Genomic DNA, 22,540 nt, shown 5'->3' with positions numbered 1-22,540 from the left:
CTTTGAAAATTATGTATATTCAATGTACATTTATATAATTTTCATATGGCACCCATAGTGGTAAACATCCTTAAAAGCCTAGTAGAAAAATGAATACATGCCCGTATCAAGGAGATCAACCACAATGACTAAAGATTCTTTATTACAGACGTACAGGCTTGGTTGAACATACAGAATTCTATAAATACCAAATGTCATAAAATGTACTCAAGGCAAAAAAAACAGGATTAACTCAATGGTGAAAATAAAGCCTTAGACAGCATATCTCATGCTTTATAAATAGAACTCCCAGAGAGAAGAGTAACAGAGGGAACATATTTCAAAATATTAAAAGCTATCTCTGACAAACTAACTTGCCAACACAATCCTATATGTAGAAATACTGAAAGGGAAACCTACTAAAATCTTGAAGAAGACAGGGTGCCCACTATCCCCACTCCTTTACAATATTGTGTTGGAGGTATTACACTGAGCAATACAGGAAGAGAAGGAAATTGAAAGCACACATCTATGAAAAAGATGAACTTACATTATCCCCAACTTCAGGTGACACACTATTATACCTAAGATATAGGCAAATTGTACCAGAACACAAGTAGTAGAATAAACAATTTAAACAACATGACAAGGAGAGAATAAGTTTACAATAATCAACACCCTTTCTGTATTCTAACAACAATGCCACCTTAGGAAGACGTTATGGACAGAATCCCATTTAAAATAGCATCTTTCTTTAAAAGAAAATATCTTGGGTGCTACATAACCAAGAAGAAGAAGAAAGTAAACTTCCAATCTCAGGAGAAAGGGTTTGAGAAAAATCCTACTAAATGAAAAGGCATTTAATAATCACAGAATGGTATAATTTATATTGGAGAAATGATCATCCAGAAAAAAAATTTACAGATGCAATGCAATGCCAAATTAAAAAAAGAAAACAAAAAACATAACATTCTTCACACAAATAGAAAAGAATATACATCCTAATTTTCATATGGAACCAGAAATGACTCTAGATTTTATGACAAATACTGAGGTAAAAGATGAATACAGGAGGTATTATTATTGCTGTCTTTAAGATATCTTATGGAGTTAGAATGTTAAAAAAAAAAAACTAACCTGGATCAATGATGTGATGTACAGTATAAATAACTGCCACTTTACTAAACCAGCATAGCCCCTAATAGCAGCAATGACAACAAAAATGATACACACAAAGACATCACAATTTTGTGCTTATACCCATGGAAAAGTGTATTCTTCACCTCTCTTAAAGCAAACTTCTGTTTTCAACACACTGAACGATTACAGAAAACCACAACCAATCTGAAGGCAGAGATGTGGAGCCTGGTTCCCATGGAGTATAATAAAAACATCCCCATAACTGAGGTTCAGGGAACATTGTGTAAGAGTGGCCAGAAAGGTAGAAGGAGCCAGAGGGTCAGGGAGTTTGGTATGAGATTCTTTATCCTCGTAATATCAGAAGCTATACCCACAAGGTGTCATCTATATGACTGTCTCAATAGCAGCAGAATAAGGATGACAACAACAATAGGCATTCCCCAGAGTAGACTGAGGAAACATCATGAGGCCTCAGTCCTAGAGATAAAACTCACAAGCAACTGATGAAAGCCATGATTGGGAGATATAATATTTTTATTGAGGAGCATAGTAATTGGTTATTCAACACTAAATGGTAGGCTTGTAAACACATAAGTAACATTATACATACTGAACAGGTTGTATTTTCCTATGTGAAAAAATCATAGGAATAAACACACACATATATTTATGTGAAAACAATTCCAGAAAAATGAAGTTATGAATTTGGAAGTGAGCACAAAGGGCATATGGGATTGTTTAGATGGGGAGAAAAAGGAAGGGGAAGTTAAGTAAGTCCATGATAATCTTAAAACATTCTCAGAGAGAAAGTTTCAGTCTGATACAGGCACAAAAATAGTCTTAAAGAGCAAGATAATCAAGTAGAAGAGCCAAATACAAGGATTCATTACTATGGCCATGTGGACCTTAGCAAAAGGCAAAGCACCTACACTGGAGAAAATACAGTGTCTTCAAGGATCCTGCTGAGAAAACTGGGTATCTACTTGCAGTACAATGAAATGGGACTCAAGTTATTACTTTTCACAAATATTAGATAGAAATGGATCAAAGACCTCAATCTGAATCCTGAAATACTAGAAACCCTAATATTTCAACATAGGCAGTATCTTACAAGGAACAGGTGTAAGACAGTATTTTCCAGGCAGGATTCCATTTTGTAAGAATAGAGGCCAAAAACTGACAACTGTGACCTCATGAAACTAAAAATCGTCCACACTGCCATGGGAATAACGAATGGTGTAAATAGATATCAATAGATTGGGAGAGATTAATGGCCATAGATGTATCTATCACATTCTTTCTTCTGTTAGTATTGATTCTGACTATCGTGTCAAGAAAGATTGTCACAGAGTGCTTGAGAAAACAGTAGTTAGCAAACAGTTGTATGGTGATATTTTATTTGTACTGAAATGTGATTTTATTTGTATGTTAATAAATAAAGTTGCCTGGGGGTCAGAGCTAATAGCAAGCCAAAGCAGTAGCCGGGCAGTGGTGGTGCACACCTTTAATCCCGATCACATAACAGGCAGATCTCTGTGTGTTCAAGGATACAGCCAGCATGGAGACACACACCTTTAATCTCAATACCAACCATAGAGACCTAGAGGTCTGTATAGATAGGCAGTGACGAGGATGTCATGTGGTTGGGTTTAAAACCAATAAGAAGGAAGAACAGAAAGTCAATAAAAAGACAGACACACAGGAAGTAGGTCTCTTTCTGAGGGGAAGGATGGCAGCGGCAGGAAGTGTAAGAAGGCGGTTTTAAGTCTCAGCTCTTAGCTACTGCTCTGACCTCTTGGGCTTTTAACTCTGCATTAGGCTCTGTGTTTCTTATTTAATAAGACTGTTACATCTACATTTGGCACCCAATGTGGCAAGAATTCATTAAAAACTGCTCAGCTAGGTTTGGTTCGGTGGCCTGGCCCAGATCCCTGCTTGAGCCTAGCTCAGCCTAGGCCCCAGGCCCAACCAACCATAGCTACAAGTGGTTACCTGCAGCTGGTGCTATGAACAACTCAGGCCTGCCAGACCTACCAGTAGGCTGCACTCGACTGTAATTGCAACAGCTACACACAACTGCAGATAGAGCTGCTTTTGGCCAAAGTGCCAATGCCCATGTTTGAAGCTTAAAGAGGCTGGAGACCAGCCTAGACTCAGCTGAAGCAGTAACATTTGGCTGGATTTCAGCTTTTAGCCAGAACTTGCGTCTTTCTCTTTCTCTCTCTCTTTTTCTTTCTTTCTTCCTTCCTTCCTTCCTTCCTTCCTTCCTTCCTTTCTCTCTCTCTCTCTCTCTCTCTCTCTCTCTCTCTCTCTCTCTCTCTCTCTCTCTCTCTCTCTGGATTCCAACCTCAGATGCTAGGTAGCTTTTTTGAAATTCTCTCCGATTTCCACTGTTCTATGCAGACTTGGCAAGCCAATTAAGATATCAGATATTTTAAAGAAAAAACTATTGATAAGAGAAAAAGTTTTCCACATTAACCAAGTGGGTATTATGTGTACATTGTAAGAAAATTGGGCTTCGTTTGATAAAATTTTAGGCAGTCTGAAAATAGAACAACTATATGAGAAGATTAATGTTGATGGAATTATGCACATTATTATTCCCTTATCCTTATTTTACTATTTAAAAGATAGTCAATTTAAGTGCCAGGATAAAAGCTTTAGAAAAACCTGTTAAACCTGTTAAAATTAATTGTAGAGAAATTCAGGTACAGACAGAAGAAATTAACAGTGAAGTTGTTTCAGGATTGGATTATAAGGTTACAGAAAGAAAGCCTGTTTTCCCACAATCACCCTTAACTTGTCCAGTAACTGTACAGCAGCTACCTGGTCAAGTGAAAGCACAAAATATTTGGACTCCGATTGAAATGTTAGATTTACAAAGGTTTCAGGAGGCAATAGTATCTTATGTCATGCAATCCCCATTTGTAAAGCAAATGTTAAACTCCTGGTCAACTTACAATAAGATTATACCACAGGAATGGTGACAGCTGGTAAATGCTGGTCTGCAACCCAGGGCACAGCTGCAGTGGTAAATGTGGTTCAAAGAGGAATCTAATAACATAGAAAATCAATAAATGGCTAAAGGTATACAAATCTCCCAGGATCAGCTTGTTGGAGAAGGCCAATATGCTGCAATACAAACACAATGTTTATATGATATAAAAACCCTAATTCTATGTCAAGTGACAGCCTTGAATGCATGGGACAGAGTTGAGGAAACAGGAAAGAAACCTGAGTCATTTGCAAAGGTTATACAGAGCCCCAAAGAATCCTTTACGGATTTCTTACAAAGACTGACTTTAGCAGTAAAGAGAATGGTCCAGAATTCAGAAGCTAGCAAGATAATAATTGAATCTTTGGCTTTTGAGAACACAAAAGCAACACAAAAGAGAATAATCAGGCCATTAAAGGCAAGATCTGAACACTTGGAAGATTGGATTAGAGACATGTTTAATGTTGACGCTCATGACCATGATGCTATGTGGATAGGAGAAGCAATTTCAAGAGGTTTGAGGAATGTCCGATGTTTTGGATGTGGAAAGCAAGGACATTTGAAAAGGGACTGTAAACAGGGCATTCCTAGAAACAATATTTCTTCAAGGAACAATGGCAACAGAATGCCCCTTCCTTCTGGAGTATGCAGAAGTTGTGGTAAGAGAAAACACTGGAACAATGAATGTAGATCAACAAGGGACAGGCAAGGTAATACTTTGCCTCGGGCTTTGGGAAACTCCCAGAGGGACCTCAGGCAGGCCCCCACAGCAAATCCAGTGCAGACCTTTCCTGAAGTCATAGAGGAAACCCCTACTCAGAGCAATTAAATAAACAAATGCCTATTGGAATAAGCCAGGCGGATTGGGGTGATGAAACAGCTGAGACAGAGAGAACAGAAAATTCAGGAGAAAACATAAAGAAAAATTTTTGGCAAACTTCTATAAATGAACAAAGACCAAAATTAACAATAACAATAAATGTTTTTTTTTTTTTTGCTGTTGTTGTTGTCTGGTCTCATAGACACAGGTGCTGACATGGCCATAATTACACCAGAATTTTGGCATCCAACTTGGCCTCTTCAGGAGGGAAACATTCAGCTGTTAGGAATTGGAACATTATCTCAAGTGAAACAGAGTGCAAGATGGCTCGAATGTATAGGTCGAGAAGGACAGAGAGGAAAATTAAAACCGTATGTGGCTAACATAGCTATGAACCTGTGGGGTCAAGACCTGTTGTAACAATGGAGTACTCAGATTAACATCCCTCCAACTTCAGAAACAAATCATAAACTAGCACATGTTTCTGAGAGAAATATTAGAAGGTATTATTTTAATGAGTGGTCACCAGCCATCCATATTATACAAGAACAGGGCAGAACAACTGATGATCTTCCAAAGACACCAATAGCTCTACCTTTAAAATGGTTAACAGACAAGCCTGTATGGGTTCATCAATGACCTTTAACAACAGAGAAACTCCAGGCTTTAGAAGAGCTGGTAGGAGAACAGTTAAATGCTCAGCATATTGAAGAATCAACCAGCCCTTGGAATTCTCCTGTATTTGTTATTAAAAAGAAATCTGGTAAATGGAGAATGGTAACAGACGTTAGAGCAATTAACAAAGTAATTCAGCCAATGGACTCTCTACAATCTGGAATTCCTTTGCCTACTCTGTTACCAAAAGGATGGCCTCTTATAGATATTGATTTAAAAGGCTGTTTCTCCAATGATTTTGTTGAATATATTTTCTGTGCCCTTGAGTTGGTATTCTTCTCCTTCTTCAATCCGTATTATTCTTAGGTTTGGTCTTTTCATGGTGTCTTCTGATTGATACTCTGGTCTAGTTGATGCTGATGGACTTTTTGCCTTAGGGAGAAGCTCTTAGTCCAACTGGTGCTAGTGGGCTCTGCCTCAGGGAGTAGCTGCAGTCTCAGCTTGTGGTAGATGGTGGTAGTCTGACATTTCTGCAGGAGGTCTGCCTGCCAACTGGCTTGAAACTGGAACTACAATGGATGATGGTGTAGGCACACAGGGTTGTGCCTGTGGGCCCAAAGGCTAGGGGCTGTGGTGTTTGGGTATTAGGATAAAGAATCACCTATTAGTCCAGCTGTTGTGTTAAATTTCTTTAGAGAAGAGTAGAAACAAACTTTTAGGAAGACTTATGAAATTTTATAAATGATATACCAATAGGCCATTTTACTCTTTTTCTTGGGGCATTTTTTTCTAGATGATTTGTCCTTTTTCTTCAGATATCTCATTTGTTCAGTGTTCTTCAGATTCCTTCGCCTTCATTCTCCCAAAAGACAAAAACAAAAACCCTTCCCCAAGACTAATTTTGGGGAGGTTCCTTTTTGGCAAGTTATATCTGATTAAATAAAAATGCATGTGTTAATGATCTAAGTTACTTTAAAGTGGATGGTCATGCCAGTTGAGGAACTATCACCTCCTCTAATTAAGAGGTCTCTCTTGTTCAAATCGAACCTTTATCAATTTTGATGGTCTCCACAGCTTATCTTATTCTGTAGAAACAAAAGCAAAACCTTGTCTCCAACATAACACATATCCTGGTTTCCATTCTGAGGTCAGCACATTCTTAAAATATATGGGATGATTTAGTTCTGTAGCTTTTTTCTATTGTCCAATGTCTTTCTGCAGCTGTTCCTTTCTCATTAGCATTGAGAAAATTCAAAGTTAATAGAACATTATTCAGTCTATTTCTGAGTTTTTGTTACCCCTTTCTGTTTACTTAGCATATCCTTCAGAGTTCTGTTTGGTCTTTCTATTACTACTTGGCCTGTAGAATTGTGTGGTATACCTGTAATATTGCTTTATATTTAATAAGCAAAAATCTGTTTCATTTTACCAGAGAAATATGCTGGAGCATTGTCAGTTTTAATTTGTGCAGGTACACCCATGATGGTCATAACTTCTAGCAAATAAGTGATTACAGAATCAGCTCTTTCAGAACTCAAAGCAGTTGTCCATTGAAATCCTGAATAAGTATCAATGGTATGATGTACATATTTCAATTTTCCAAATTCTGAAAAGTGAAACACATCCAGCTGCCAGATTTCATTCCTCTGAGTACCCTTTTGTCTACATCCTGCTGGTAATGGCATCTGAATTTAAAAGGAACAAGTAGGACATTTCCTTACAATTTCCTTGACTTGTTGCCAGGTTATGGAAAAAAATCCTTTTTTAAACCTTTACTATTGAGTATTGGTGAAATTATGTAGGCCACTCCACATAGTTAAAAGGGAGGTTATTCTGTGGGGTAACTTACAAGTGAATGTATAGTTTACAGAGTCTGGGAAAGGCATAGTGTGGTCCGGCATTGTTCTCTGGTGAACTCTGCTCGGTCTACTTCCAACATCCAGGGTCCAGAAACAAGAGAGCATGGCACATCCAGATCTTGTGTCTTTAGGGTCCTCTCTTGGCCCTGCCTTATAGATGTGACAGTTACCAAAGCCTTAATTGGGGATGGAACTTCCAGATCAAAGCTGAAGTGGCTACCCACTACATCTCCCCCTTTTGTCTATATAAGAAGGTTCTAACCTATTACAAAGGAATGGTTATCAAATATTGTCCAGGAGTTATGAGGGATAATGACCTAGATAAGATGGAACTACAATCAATGCAAACAATATCAAGCAAGAAACACATCCTAAAATCCAGAGAAGTCTAGAGCATGGGTAAATGGCATGTTACAAAGATCATTCCAAAAGGTGTTCTTTGTGTAGCCCTGGCTGTCCTGGAACTCACTCTGTAGGACTAGGTTGGCCTTTAGCTTGGAGATTCGCTTGCCTCTGCCTCCCAAGTGTTGGGTTTAAAGGCTTGTGCCACCACTGCCCAGCTGAATTCATCATTGTTTAATGCATACTTTGACGTCTATTAATTCAACTTGCATTCACTCAGCAAGAAAATTTATACGGACCTCAGTGATTACAGGCACAGATGTACATACAATCCTGATGAGGAATGTCCAAACAGACATAATTGTATTTGCTTATCAGATACGAACCTGAGGAATACAAAACTATCACTGATATCTGAAACCTACAATTCAAATGTGTCTTTATTGTTACTGGGAAATAATGGTATATTTTAAGCCATTTTTCTATTCAGATTTTTATAGCTGGATTTTTCTTCAGTCCTGCTTGGGCCCATGCAGTTCCACAGCCCACTTATAAAATAATCACTCAGAAGCTCATATGAATTAAAATTGCTTGGCCATTAGCTCAGGCTAATTATGGACTAGCTCTTACATCTTAAATTAATCCATTTCTATTAATCTATAAGTTGCCACATGGCTTGTAGCTTACCAGTACTTTTACATCTCACTTCCTCTGTGTCTGGATGGTGACTCCTGACTTAGCCTTCCTGTTCCCCGAATTCTCTTCTCTGCTTGTCCTGCCCCTACTTCCTGCCTGGCTACTGGCCAATCAGCTTTTTATTTATCAATCAATCAATCAATCAATCAGAGCAACACATTCATAGCATCCCCAGCAGATTTTTAGTATTGCCATCTTAAATAATGAACACCTTGAAAGAAGTAAGGGATGGACTATTAAGACCTCCATCTAGATTCTAATTATATTTGTAAAATGGAAAACTTATTCATTTTTTATAAGTATTATTCAATGGCTAATATTTCCAGAAAATTCTTCCTGGTGTGCAATCTCTAATTTCCTGTTATCTGAGAACAAGAGATTGTACAGAAAATGATAATATCATTCTTTCCCCTTCACACCAAATCCATCATAATTTCTCTGCTGATAAACATGAAATTACATTTATTACATGTCAAAATTTCCAGCACTACCTTTTCATTTACACTTCCAGGTAGGTTATTTAAAATAATCTAAACACATGTTACACATGACAACTGACATTTCTTGAAGTCATAATGAATTTTAATGTAATTTTATTTTTCTTTACCACGGTCCTAATTTTATTCAGATCCATGATTTTATTTTACTTATTTTTTATACTTCACTTTAACATTTTTCATAATCCCATACACGTATACAATAAAATGTGATCTTATCTAGCTCCCCCTATTTCTGCCCTCTACTCCCTCTATATGCCCTGAACTTACCCCTACACAAGTTCATGTATTTCCAGTCACTGCTGCACATATGAGAATTCCATACATGCAAGAATGTACTTGGATCATATCTCTGTTCAGTCTAGACATCACAAGTCCCTTCCCACATTCTCCCCCCAGCTTTTCTTTCTTTCTGTTGTTCTCTCTCTCTCTTTTTAAAACATCTCCAGTTACTGTTAAACACATGAATGTAGGACCCACCAGTGACTACATTCTTAAAGAAATGTGACTATTGCTCCCCAGGAGCCATCAACTGTCAATCACTCCAGCTAGGAGTAGGCCCTTGTGAGACACTTCTCCACCAGATCTGAAATGTTGACTGTCCTGGTCATGTGCTGCTTAATGATGTAAATGGTATTTTTCTTTCTGAAATACTTCCCAATTCCATGAATGGAATTCATCATTAATTATATTTGAAAGTAATTTCTAGACCCTTGATGTAACTAAAACCCATCTTTCTGAAAAATTGAAAGTAGACTTTTTTCGTACACTTTGCTCTGATTAGTTCCCCACCCCCACAGGAACTCCTTCCAGATCCTCCCAATCTCCCATTCCACCCAAATCCACACCCTTTCTTTATCTCTCCTGTTAGAAAATGAACAGGCATATTTAAAAGGGAAGAAAAAAATAATTAAATAAAAACAAACCAAGATAAGACAAAACAAACAAATAGAAAACAGAAAAGAGCCAAAAAAAAGCACAAGAAACACATATAGATGCGGACATGCACACTTTCAGACACACGGAAATCCCATAAAACACAAACTTTTAACAAACACTATTATTTATGTTATAAATATAATTAAAATATAAGATCTATGACATATAAATATAATTATTGTTATATATTGACATACATATATCGTCATAAAATAGCAGTGTTTTAAAATAAATTTTAAAATACTTTACCTACTGAGCAATCTTTCTAGCCTCATAGTTATTTTATTATAATTGCAGTATACTTTATGTAGATTACAGTATAATATATGATATAACCAATGTGAAATATATGATATAATAAGGAACAATATTTTAGGAATGCACATTATTTAGGTGTTTTTAATACACATGTAATATGAAACATCATAATTCATATCATAATCACATATACTACAATGGATATATAATATGACATATATTCTATCCAGTACAAGGAATATCACTTGTAATTTTAAGATGCATGCTATTTTAAATAATTTAAATGTACATGCAACACTCACATATACATTTTAAATATTCATATTATATTATATTTTATTTAGAATGTGGAACAATCTTATATTTATGTATTGTGGTGAGTGGCAATGTCATCCACCTGTAAGGCAAGTGTCTGACCCGTTAGATGGCAGCAAATTATTTTACTCACCTTAGAACTTCACGATGATCCCCCCCCCCTTGTGGCATCCCTCAATACACTCAAGGTGATGAAAAAAGAAGCTCTGTTGGTCTGCCAGTGTCCCCCAGAAGTTGTTACTGCTTATATGTGTTTGAGCAGGGAGGGTCTGGTGAATCCGGTCAATTTCAGGGACTTCTTGTCACATATCTCAAAATACCAGGGATGATGGGTTTTTGCTTTGAAAATAAATTTGGAGTTATTCCAAGGCCTTTGATAGACTCTTAAGTCCTGACAAGATCTGTCATGGGATTGTAAGGACATACATTCTATAGCATGTCTGTGGGGACAGCCAGACAGCCTGTCCACACATCCTGGTTGTAGCCTGTACACTTCTTTAGGAGGGACCATGACACTTGAGGTGAAAGAACAATGTCCTCAAGCTCAGCCACCACCTCCCTGTACCCCTTTCCCATGTAGTTGCCGTCTCAGTCTTGGAGCTCTAACTGTTTAATGGACAGGACCAGCCCCTATGGTGGAAAACTACCTTGATCTGAGGGTGATCTACTTGCTACTGGACATGACTACTGACCTTGAGTTGTCCATCTAGCTGAATGCTGCCAAGGTCTATGAAGGTAGGAGCTTGAGGTCAACCTAAGTGACTTCATGCCTCAAGAAAAGTAAAGAAGCCAAGTATGGTGACTTGTTTTTTTTTTAATATTTTTATTTTATAATTAATTTAATTTTACATATCAGCCACAGATTCCCCCATCCTCCCTGCTCCCACCCCCAGCCTTCCCCTCCAATCCACCCCCTAGTCCCACTTCCTCCAAGGCAAGTTCTTCCCTGGGGAGTCAACCCAGCCTGGTAGATTCAGTTGAGACAGATCGTATCCCTTCCTCCCTACACCATGGCTGAGTAAAGTGTCTCAACATAGGCCCCAGGTTCCAAAAAGCCAGCACATGTACCAAGGACAGGTCCCAGTCCCACTGCCTGGGGGACTCCTAAACAGTTCAAGCTAATCAGCTGTCTCACTTATCCAGAGGGACTGGTCCAGGTCCATGGGGGCTCCTCAGCTATTGGTTCACAGTTCATGTGTTTCCACTAGTTTGGCTATTTGTCCCGGTGCTTTTTCCAATCATGGTCTCAATATCTCTTGCTCATATAATTGCTCCTCTCTCTCGCTGATTGGACTCCTGGAGCTCCACCTGGGGCTTGGTCGTGTATCTCTGAATCTGCTTCCATCAGTCATTGAGAGTTCTACCATAACAGTTAGGGTGTTTGGCCCTCCAATCACCAGAGTAGGTCAGCTCAGGCACTCTCTCGACCATTGCCAATAGTCTATAGTGGAGGTATCTTTGTAGATTTTTGGGGACCTCTCTAGAACTCTGCTTCTTCCTATTTCCATGGGGTCTTCATTTATCATGGTATCTTTTTCCTTGTTCTCCAACTCTGTTCCTGATCCAGGTGGGACCTCCTCTCCCCTAAGCTCTCTTTGCCCTGACCCATGCCCTCCATTACCCCCATCCCACCCCCAGTTTGCTCATGTAGATCTCATCCATTTCTCTGATCCCTGTGTCTTTCTTTGGGTCCTCTTTACTAGGTAGCCACCCTGGAGTTGTGTGTTGTAGTCTGATTATCCTTTGCTTTACTTCTAGTATCCACTTATGAGTGAGTCCATACCATGTTTGTCTTTCTGAGTCTTGGTTACCTCACTCAGGATGATTTTTTCTGGTTCCATCCATTTGCCTGCAAACCTCATGATGTCATTGTTTTTCTCTGTTGAGTAGTACTCCATTGTGTATATATACCACATTTTATTTATCCATTCTTCAGTTGAGGGGCATCTAGGTTGTTTCCAGGTTCTGGCTATTATGAATAATGCTGCTATGAACATAGTTGAGCATGTGTCCTTGTGGTATGATTGAGCATTCCTTGGGTATATGCCCAAGAGTGGTATAGCTGGGTCTTGAGGGAGGTTGATTCCCAATTTTCTAAAGTGCCATATTGATTTCCAAAGTGGCTGTATAAGTTTGCATTTACACCAAAAGTAGAGGAGTGTTCCCCTTGCTCCACATCCTGTCCAACATAAGCTGTCTTCAGTGTTTTTGATCTTAGCCATTCTGACAGGTATAAGATGGCATCTCAGAGTCATTTTGATTTGCATTTCCCTGATGACTAAGGATGTTGAGCAATTCCTTAAATGTCTTTCAGCCATTTGAGCTGCTTCTGTTGAGAATTGGATTGTTCAGTGTTTTGAAGTCTAGCTTTTTGAGTTGTTTATATATTTTGGAGATCATCCTTCTGTCAGATGTGGGGTTGGTGAAGATCTTTTCCCATTCTGTAGGCTGTCATTTTGTCTTGTTGACCATTTCCTTTGCCCTACAAAAGCTTCTCAGTTTCAAGAGATCTCATTTATTAATTTTTTCTCTCAGTGTCTGTGCAACTGGTGTTATATTTAGGAAGTGGTCTCTGGTGCCAGTACATTCAAGACTACTTCCTACTTTGTCTTCTATCAGGTTCAGAGTAACTGGATTTATGTTGAGGTCTTTGATCCACTTGGACTTAAGTTTTGTGCACGGTGACAGATATGGATCTATTTGCAGTCTTCTACATGTTGACATCCAGTTATGTCATCACCATTTGTTGAAGATGCTTTCTTTTTTCCATTGTACATTTTTGGCTTCTTTGTCGAAAATCATATGTTCATAGGTGTGCCTATTAATGTCAGCATCTTCAGTTCGGTTCCATTGGTCCACGTGTTGGTTTTTATGCCAGTACCAAGCTGTTTTCATTACTGTAGTTCTATAGTAGAGCTTGAAGTCAGAGATCCTGATGCCTCCAGAGGTGCTTTTATTGTACAGGATTGTTTTGGCTATCCTGGGTTTTTTATTTTTTCATATGAAGTTGAGTATTGTTCTTTCCAGGTCTGTGAAGAATTGTGTTGGTATTTTGATGGGGATTTCATTGAATCTGTGGATTGCTTTTGGTAAGATTGCCATTTTCACTATGTTAATCCTACCTATCCATGAGCATGGGAGATCTTTCCATTTTCTGACATCTTCTTCAATTTCTTTCTTCAAGGACTTAAAGTTCTTGTCATGCAGGTCCTTTGCTTGTTTAGTTAGAGCTACTCCAAGGTACTTTATATCATTTGTGGCTATTGTAAAGGGTGATGTATCTCTGATTTCTTTTTTTTTTTTCTCGAGACAGGGTTTCTCTGTGTAGCTTTGTGCCTTTCCTGGAGCTCACTTGGTAGCCCAGGCTGGCCTCGAACTCACAGAGATCCACCTGCCTCTGCCTCCCGAGTGCTGGGATTAAAGGCGTGCGCCACCACCGCCCGGCGTATCTCTGATTTCTTTCTCAGTCCATTTGTCTTTTGTATATAGGAGAGCAACTCATTTCTTTTGAGTTATTCTTGTATCCTGCTACATTGATGAAGGTGTTTATAAGCTGTATGAGTCCCTTGGTCAAATTTTTGGGGTCACTTATGTATACTATCATGTCATCTGCAAATAGTGAAAACTTGACTTCTCCCTTTCCAATTTGTATCTCCTTGATCTCCATATGTTGTCTTATTGCTCTGGCTAGAACTTCAAGTACTATGTTGAATAAGTATGCGGAGAGAGGATAGCTTTGTCTTGTTTCTGATTTTAGTGGAATCGCTTTGAGTTTCTCTCCACTTACTTTGATGTTGCCTGTTGGCTTGCTGTAAACTGCCTTTGTTATGTTTAGGTATATTCCCTGTATTCCTGATCTTTCCAAGACCTTTATTATGAAGGGGTGTTGGATTTTGCCAAAGGCCTTTTCAACATCTAGTGAGATGATCATGAGGTTTTTTTCTTTCAGTTTGTTTATATGGTGTATTACATTGACAGACTTTTGTATGTTGAACCTCTCTTGCATCCCTTGGATGAAACCTACTTGATCATGGTGGATAATTGTTTTGATGTGTTCTTGGAGTCTGTTTGCCAATATTTTATTGAGTATTTTTGCATCAATGTTCATGAGGGAGATTGGTCTGTAGTTCTCTTTCTTTGTTGCATGTTTGTGTGGCTTGGGAATCAGGGTAATTGTAGCCTCATAGAAGAAGTTTGGTAATGTTCCTTCTGTTTCTATTGTGTGAAACAATTTAGAGAGTATTGGTATTGACTCTTCTTTGAAGATCTGGTAGAATTCTGCACTGAAACCATCTGGTCCTGGGCTTTTTTTTTTTTTTTTTTTTTTTTTTTTTTTTTTTTGCTTGGGAGATTTTAATGACTGTTTCTATTTCCTTAGGGGTTATTGGACTATTTAAATAGTTTATCTGGTCTTGATTTAACTTAGGTATGTGGTATCTATCCAGAAAATTATCCATTTCTTTTAGATTTTCCAGTTTTGTGGAGTACAGGTTTTTGAAGTATGACCTGTTGATTCTCTGGATTTCCTCAATGTTATTTGTTATGTCTCCCTTTTCATTTCTGGTTTTGCTAATTTGGATTCTCTCTCTCTCTCTCTCTCTCTCTCTCTCTCTCTCTCTTCTCTCTCTCTCTCTGCCTTTTGGTTAGTTTGGATAAGCGCTTATCTACCTTGTTGATTTTGTCAAAGAATCAACTCTTTGTTTCATTGATTCTTTCTGTTGTTCTCTTTCTTTCTATTTTATTAATTTCAGCTCTCAATTTGATTATTTCCTGGTGTCTATTCATCCTGGGTGACTTTGCTTCTTCTTGTTCTAGAGCTTTCAGGTGTGCTGTTATGTCACTAGTGTGAGATTTCTCCAACTACTTTATGTGGGCATTTAGTGCTGTGATATTTCCTCTTAGCACTGCTTTCATAGTGTCCCATAAGTTTGGGTATGTGGCGTCCTCATTTTCATTGATCTCTAGGAAGTCTTTAATTTCTTTCTTTATTTCTTCCTTGACGCATTGGTGATTCAGTTGAAAATTATTCAGTTTACATGAGATTGTAGGCTTTTTGTAATTTTTGTTTTTGCTGAAATATAACTTTAAACCATGGTTGTCTGATAGAGCACAGGAGGTTATTCCATTTTTTTTTTGTATCGGTTGAGATTTGCTTTGTGACCGAGTATGTGGTCCATGTTAGAGAAGGTTCCATGGGATGCTGAGAAGAAGGTATATTCTTTCTTGTTAGGATGGGATGTTCTGTAGGTATCAATTAAGTCCATTTGAGTCATAACATCACATCAGTTAAGTCCCTTACTTCTGTGTTAAGTTTCGATTTACAGATCTGTCCAGTGGTGATAGTGGGATGTTGAAGTCTTCCACTATTAATGTGTGGAGTTTGATGTGTGATTTAAGCTTTAGAAATGTTCCTTTTACATATGTTGGTGCCCTTGTGTTTGGGGCATAAATGTTCAGAATTGAAACTTCATCTTGGTGCATCTTTCCTGTGATGAGTATGTTATGTCCTTTTTGATCTCTTTTGATTGATTTTAGTTTGAAATCTGTTTTGCTGGATATTAGGATGGCTACACCAGCTTGCTTCTGAAGACTGTTTGATTGGAAAGACTTTTCCCAGCCTTTTATTCTGAGGTGGTGTCTATCTTTGAAATTGAAGTGTATTTCTTGTATGCAGCAGAAAGATGGGTCCTGCTTTTATATCCATTCTGTTAGCATGTGTCTTTTTATAGGTGAAATAAGTCCATGATATTAAGGGATATTTGCTGTGGGATGTTCTTTATGTCCTGTGGGAGCCCATTCTTGAGTTCCTCGTGGCTGTACCCAGCAGTTCCTCATAGAGGATGATTAGGACCATGGGCCTGAGTCTAGGTGTCTGAGATGATCTGCACTTGACTGTGCTGGGGGATGGTCTTTATGTCAAGTTGCTCTGATTGGTCAATGAATAAAACCTGATTGGCCGTGGCTAGGCAGGAAGTATAGGCGAGACTAACAGAGAGGAGAACTAAAAGAACAGGAAGGCAGAAGGACTCACTGCCTGCAGCAGCTGCCAAGACAAGGAAGATGTAAAGTACCAGTAAGCCACAAGCCACGTGGCAAGGTATAGATTTATAGAAATGGATTAATTTAAGCTATAAGAACAGTTAGCAAGAAGCCTGCCACGGCCATACAGTTTGTAAGCAATATAAGTCTCTGTGTTTACTTGGTTGGGTCTGAGCGGCTGTGGGACTGGCGGGTGACAAAGATTTGTCCTGACTGTGGGCCAGGCAGGAAAACTCTAGTTGCAGATATTAATGACCAGTGGTTGTTATTTCCTGTTATCTTTTGGTGGTAGTATGTGTGTACTTCTCTTCTTTGGGATTTAATGCTGTGGGGCTATCTATTGCCTGTGTTTTCATGGGTGTATCTGACTTCCTTAGGTTGGAATTTTCCTTCTAGTGCTTTCTGTAGGGCTGGATTTGTGGATAGGTATTGTTTAAATCAGGCTTTGTCTTGGAATGTCTTGTTCACTCTGTCTATGATGATTGAAAGTTTTGCTGGGTATATTAGTCTGGGCTGACATCCATGGTCTCTTAGTGTCTGCATTACATCTGTCCAGGTCCTTCTGTCTTTCAAAGTCTCCATTGAGAAATCGGGTGTTATTCTGATGGTTTTGCCTTTATAGGTCACTTGGCCTTTTTCCTTTGCTACTCTTAATATTTGTTCTTTATTCTGTACGTTTAGTTGTTTAATTATTATGTGTCGAGGGGACTTTTTTGGGGGGTCTAGTCTGTTTGGTGTTCTATAGGCTTCTTGTGTCTTCATAGGCATTTCCTTCTTTAAACTGGGAAAGTTTTCTTCTATGATCTTGTTGAATATATTTTCTGTGCCTTTGAGTTGGTATTCTTCTCCTTCTTCTGTCCCTATTATTTTTAGGTTTGGTCTTTTCATGGTGTCCCAGATTTCTTGGACATTTTGTGTTATGAGTTTTTTGGCTTTGGTATTTTCTTTGACTGATGAATCCATTTCCTCTACTGTATCCTCTACACCAGATATCCTCTCTTCCATCTCTTGTATTCTGTTGGTTATGCTTGCATCTGTGTTTCCTGTTCATTTACTCAGATTTTCTATTTCCAGCATTCCCTCTGTTTGTGTCTTCTTCATTGTTTCTATTTCCCTTTTCAGGTCTTGAACTGCTTCCCTCACCTGTTTCATTGCTTTTTCATGGTTTTCTTTAAGGGATTTATTGCTTTCTTCCAATTTTTTATTTGTCTTTTCCTCTATTTCTTTATAGATTTCTTCCAATATTTTGTTTGACTTTTTCTCCATTTCTTTATTGATTTCTTTCACTTTTTTGTTTGACTTTTCTTCAATTTCATTTTTCAGTTTTTCTTGAAAGGTCTCTAGCATCTTCATGATGTTGTTCTTAAGGTCGATTTCTTCTGCTTCTTCTACCTTGTGATGTTCAGGTCTTGCTGTTGGAGGAGTGCTAGGTTCTGGTGATGCTGTATTGCTCTTTATGTTGTTATATGTACTTCTGCCTTGAAGTCTGCCCATCTCCTCATCTAATATGTATAAGAGGTGCCTGTGTCTGAGCAAGTTGCTATTGGTCCACTCTGTGCTTGTTGTGTGTGTGTGTCTCAGGGGGCACTTCTAGGTCTAATCTTAGCTCTTGGTCTAATTGGAGCAGGCAGATTCTGTGTCTCAGAGAGCTGCTCTTGGGTCAACCCAAGCTAGTAGATTCTGTGACTCATGGATCTGTTCTTGGTCTTAACAGGGCTCCAGTCAGAGTTGATAGATTCTGTGTTTTGGGAAGCCTCTCTTGGTCCAATGAGAGGTGGCAGATTCTACTTCTCAGAAAGGCACTCTTGGTGTAATGAGGGCTGTAAGATTCCAAGTCTGCTGAGGTTACTCTTGGTCCAGTGACGGCTCTTGGTCCATGAGAGCTCTCTCTCTAGGCCCAATGAGAGCTTGGGGTTGGTTTCCAAGCCTCAGGAAGTAGCTGGGGTCTCTCGGGCAGATGGGTATAGGGACAGGGCATATAGATTGCAGGATCTCCTGAGGGGTATTGGTGAAGGGGGAGCCTTCCTGCAGGAGCCCTGCCTGCTGGCCTGCAACTGGGGCCAAGTTGGGCGGGTGTTGTGTGGTGACTTATAATCTCAGCATTACACAGGCTGAGGAAGGAGGATAGTTGCCAGTTCAAAGCCACCCTGGGCTACAAAGAGAGTCCTTGCCTCAGAGAGGGTTTCAGTAGGGGCATGGGGCATGTTATGGAGACAGGAGACAGGTTTAAGAGAAGAGATATCAGGAAGAAGCTAAGGCCTGCCTGCCCCACCCAGAAGAAACCAATCCACCACTTCTCTCCATGGCAGCGCAAAAAGCTGTCTGACTCTTCTATGTTGCTCAGTTCCAGGACAAAGAGCCCTCCTTCACAAAGTCTTCTCTACAGCCAACTGAGCCTGGAGTGGGAGCCCTGGAATCCTAGAACTACCCCTACCATGACATGAGTTTCCCTGCAAACACTGTGCTCTGCCACCCCAGGGCCCAAAGGGGAGCACATCTGCACAAAGAGGGAGAAAATGGGTGCTGCAGGACACCCCTTTGCTCTCAGGACAGGAGATCCTGGTGGCTAGAGTTGTTGTTATACCAGCAATGTCCTGGGGACTAGCTATGGCCCTACCCTCACAGATGGTCCAGCACATCTGGAACAACAGATCCATTCTCTTACTTCCAAATTTAAGCCATGTTCCTGAGTCCCCCAGCCTCCTAGCTCTATGCCTCCCATCTCCAACTGTCTGTTCTTTAGTCCCCTCCTCAGTGGATCCTCCTGTGGTGCAAACTGGCCCCCGATGATCATTTTACATTCTCTACACTGCTGGGCATATACAGACCATGTCAGCACCCCATGGATGCTAAGGCAAAGCTCACCCTCAGGAGGCTCTGTTAGGAGGAAGGACAAGGAGACAAGGTCCACTTTTTTTCATCTCACCCTTGGCTCCTCCAGTTCACAAGGCCTTGGAGACCTGTGGCCCTTGTGGCCACTCCTGAATTTTACCGTCCCACCTCCCTCTGTACCCGAAGCTCCCTGAGATGAGGGAAGTCGGAGGGGAGGCAAAGAGGGAAAGAACCAGGAGGTTCCAGCAGCCTCACCTCAGCCCTTTCCTAAACCCTTCCAAGTATAAGAGCCAGGTACATCTCCTTAGCCTCAGCTCCATGCAAGGAGGTGTCACCTGCTTCCAAAACACCAAGCGGGCCTGAGACAGGGAAACTCTCCATGGCTAGAACCCAGGAAGTGGATCCCAACCCCAAAAGTTGGCAGGGCTTCCCATGTGCCTCTGAAATCTACATGCAGCCCCATTCTTAGGACTCAGCTGTATGGGGCTATGATAGTGGGAGGGGCCCGGGAGGCCCTGCATGAGAATGACTGAGTGGAAAAAAAAAAAAACCCTTTGTTCCCTTACTCCCTGATGATCCAGGACTCCTCTGTCCCAAGTGTGCTGGCTACATGGACATCACCTCTGAGTCACCCTTCCACACAGCAGCCAGGAGCACTTTCACTGAGCTTACAGTATTTTTCTGGAGCCCCCAGAATGATCATCAACACCTAGCATCCAGACCCACTCCTTTGAGATAAATGCCCTATTTGTAGAGTTCAGACTGTTTGTACAGTCATTTGCTTTCTGCTCTTCCCCAGCAGCTACATCACTCACAGAGCAGTCCCAAGACTTGTGTGTGTGTGTGTGTGTGTGTGTGTGTGTGTGTGTGTGTGAGAGAGAGAGAGAGAGAGAGAGAGAGAGAGAGAGAGAGAGAGAGAAGGAGTCTGAGGTCACTGAACTCTTCCCTGTGCTTGCCTGCCTCAACATAACTCAAAGTTTCAGAGGAAGCAAGAATTCTTTCGACAGTGATAGGACAAACTGTGATACCTCAGTAAAAGCCCCCACTCTATCCCCTACAGACAAAGAGAAGCTTAAACCAGGATTCCTAACTGTAGATAAGAACTTAGACCCCTTTTTCCCAGGTGGCTGTATCTGTTACAGGGACTTTGGAAAACACAGGGTCAGGTATTCAACCAAAAGACAAAAAAGGGAGGCGGGTTGAAATGAATTATATGGTCTGTGCCTTTAAGAACTAGCCTCACAAAGAGAGGGGAGCACTCCTTCCAACCTCCCTGCTTCACATGAGAGATTTGGAAGAGCCTTTCTGCCAAGGCTTGTAAACTTAGACTACACCTTGCTTTTGCATTCTGTACCTAAAGTCTCCAGTGGCGGCTTTGGGGACATGATCTGGGCATAACACAGGCCAGTTTGGGCTATAGAGATCCTGTCTCAAAACCAAATGGGATGGGAATATGGTGGCACACACATTTAATCTCAGCACTGGAGATAAAAGACCCAGACACAGTTTCCCCAGATACCCAAAAGAGCTGAGAAAAGAGATATCTTAAAAATGAGTCAGTTCCCCCTTCCTGGAGAGGGTAAAGACAGGTGTTTTAAAAAGAACAAAGTCAGGGTGTCTGATGGTAACCGATTAAGAGATGCCCCTCTCCAGAGATAACATGACCAGACCCCGGAGATGAGTTGTAAAACTCCTGACAGGGCAAACAGATAAGGTAAAATAAGACAAAATCCAGGCCCAGGAAAAACTGGACCAATCAAGGATGGACCCGTACTAACCCCCTCCCCTCTAAAAAATTTTATGGGTTTTGCCTATAAAAACTAACTTCCCCAAGAAAGAGTAACTCCTCCCTGCCTCACTGCCAGTGAGTGCTTGAGATGAGTTCCCTGTCATGACTTGTAGCAGAATTAAACGTTGCTTTTGCATTCTGGTACGCTCGTTCTCAGTGGTCTCTCTGGGAGTTATGATCTGGGCACAACAAAACACCATTCATGGGATAATTTGGCAAAGAATCTGCTTTCCTTTGGCTTGTGCCCTGAGAACCTGAGTGAATCTGAAGTTGAATGTAATCAGATCATTAGTTTGATAGAGAAAATGTCAAGATGGAAAGGCATCAGGCTGGTGCTGAGAAACCAGCTGTAATTGTCAGAGATCAACATCACTAAAGAAAAACCTCCTGTGCTGTGCTGGGACATTATCCTGAGGGCAACCCACTGGAGACTCCACCCTGTGATGGTCCAAATGCATTTGAAAGAAGAAAATGGAAACCTAAGGATTCCCTTATACTCTAAGGACACAGAAGCTGATGCTACCTACCATGGCCCAGGGGAGCCTGGTTCAGCATCGTCTCTGTGTGGTGCTGGTTCCACAAGTATGGAAGATGCAAGATTAGGGATTCAGGAAGGCCTGCTCCAGGGTTTCAGAGAGCAGCTCAGGCCAAGCAATGTGTGGCAGTTCTGGAACTGCCACGAGAATGCCCTGAGAGGACATCGTGTAAGGCCACAGGAAGAGGAACACACACTGGGCATCATAGTCTGATGCACATAGCAAAAGTCCTAGGCCGAGGACTGGGGGAGCCTCCTGTGGCACAGAGGTCACTGCCCCCTACATGCCCCTGCCTCTAGTAAGGGGGTCTAGGGACCCATTCCTGCTGTGGCCATCAGACAAATGGTTACTGGCAACAGATCCTCTGACTTGGGCTTCTGATCGGCCATTGTCAGGGCCTGCCTCCCCTTCCAGAACTGGGGATTGCCTAGTGCCCAGTTGAGAAGGACAGACATCAGGACTTGGAGCCAAAGTTCAGGTCGCATTCATAAGCTCCTCCAGCCCATACTCTGTAACAGACACCTGAGCATGCAGGTGAGCAGAGGGTTGTCAGATGCCCAGAATCCACAGCAAATCACACAGATGGTCTCAACTTACCAAGAAATGCACCTTCCAGGAATTTGCAAGGAAGAAATAAACAACCGAAGCCAAAGGAACAAAGGCCAGAAGAGAGGGACGCCCACCAAATGGTGCTTATGAACTAGCTGAGGAAACAGTCACATCTGGAGGAGGGTATGGTTAGGGAGCAGTTACCATCTCCCCACTGTGAATTCTGCTCTGGGATCACAGAGCTGGTGTGTTAATCTCCTTGCATCGATACAAACATATGTCAGGGCAGAGTAAAGTTTGATACAAAAACATGAATTTAGTTTAATGAAACCTTTCTTTC

Source organism: Peromyscus leucopus, chromosome X (assembly GCF_004664715.2).
Source record: "Peromyscus leucopus breed LL Stock chromosome X, UCI_PerLeu_2.1, whole genome shotgun sequence".
In the NCBI taxonomy this organism is placed as follows: Eukaryota; Metazoa; Chordata; class Mammalia; order Rodentia; family Cricetidae; genus Peromyscus; species Peromyscus leucopus.
This window is presented reverse-complemented; position numbering follows the sequence as displayed.